A 1,771-nucleotide genomic window follows, 5' to 3' on the forward strand; every position below is an offset into this window, starting at 1 on the left:
AGACATTAAAAGTGTCAAATCCAGGTTAGATCAGTTTTACCTGAAAGGTGCATGAAGTTTATGTGGTAAAGGTCTTCCACTTGAAAGTTTCAACATGTTTAAATTTCACCTTTTTTTTCAGGAAACTATAAAATGAAGTAACAATGGTCTAAAGCTTGGAGATTTATTTCATGTGTGTGTGATGTTAGTCGACCAGTTTGTCTCCAGTTCTGGTTGGCTCCTATCTTTTTGAAGTCAGGCTGCAGTGGTTACCTCTCCCCTCCACACAAAGCCTCAGCTGCTAAAACTAAATTAATTGGGCGAGAATTATAACCCAAAAAAATCCATTTTGTCCAGGCTAGGGGCATCGGCAAACTGTGCACAGGCTGTAATGAGGGTTTGAGCTCTGATTTGTTCCAGTTTCAACAAATTTCACACAGAATTGAAGGTGAATGGCAGTAAAGTAAACATGTGGCTTTCAGAATGAATATCAATTTATAACAAAACGTCTCAAGATTTCCGCTTTCCTTTAAAGTTAAGAGCGCGTCTTAGTAAATACAATTATGTTTTTATGAAGATGTTTGATTTTTTTTTTCAAGTCAGGACGTGCAAATAGAAGACAGGCATGTTTATTTTGTGCATGTCAGGGCAGTGGTGTTTGTGTGTGGATGTGTGTGAGGTGACCTTGACCATGCAGCAGCAGGGAGTCGTGGGTGTGAGCTGATGGACTGTGTACGGTTCTGACAGTGACGAACAGTTCTCACTCATCACACTCTGTGGCCGAACATGATGCCAAGACAAACCACACCAGTAAAATGAAATCTGATGTTTTGGATGTGAACTCTAGAGAAGTCATTATTAACCTTCTCTTTATAGCTGTGGTTTTTAGATTGCAGTTTTGTGTTGTCATCATCCAGGTATGCTGAAGCACGTTACTGACTGACAGCCAAATTAAAGCTCAGCTGTTTCTTTTTTATCTGTTAGCCCAGCAATTAAAAGTTTTGCTAACATCAACATGAATAAAGGAGAACTGACATGAAACAAATATTCAGAGTAAAGTGAAAAAGAGCAGAGAAATAAAACATGTATTAAAGCTGGATGTACATAAACACATATTCTACTCATGGCAGGGGAGGACAGAAAATAATCTTTGCAGCTGTGAACATCTGGTGACATCATTAAGGTGAAAGCAGCTGTACAAACACGCCTCGCGTGGTCTAATTATAAAGTTTAATTTGGATTTGTTTGAAAATGTACGTCTGTCTTTAGTTATTTGAAATATAATTATTTCTGATGTTCGTCCTGATTTGATGTTTTAGCTTTTTTTTCTATCTATCAAACAAAAAGTCGTGTTTATATGCATGTTGCATTCGATGCTAACATTTATTTTTCAATGATTTTCAGATGGAGTAGTGATTGGGATTAGCTTTTTACCCATAAATTACTGGAAAACAAAATCTTTGGAACTGGTGTGTACACATTTAACTAAATAAAACTGTTACCTACCTTAAACAAAACATCTAAAAAAAGCTTTGTGACATGAGAAACTTTGGAAAGAAAACTACACTGTCATTGTGAAGTTTATTACATGCACTAGCTTTATGTACCAGCTGATTCTTCAGTTGCGTCATTTGGCTTTTTCAGTAAATAAGTTGCATCACGGTGGTGCAGTTGGTAGAGCTGCTGCCTCTCAGAGAGCAGGATGCCCTGGTTCAAATCCCAGTCCAGGGGCCTTTTTGGGTGGAGTTTGCATGTTCTCTCCGTGCATGCATGGGTTTTCTCCAGGTACTCC

The sequence above is a fragment of the Nematolebias whitei genome, chromosome 8 (genome assembly GCF_014905685.2).
Source record: "Nematolebias whitei isolate Nwh7 chromosome 8, NemWhi1, whole genome shotgun sequence".
Lineage (NCBI taxonomy): Eukaryota > Metazoa > Chordata > Actinopteri > Cyprinodontiformes > Rivulidae > Nematolebias > Nematolebias whitei.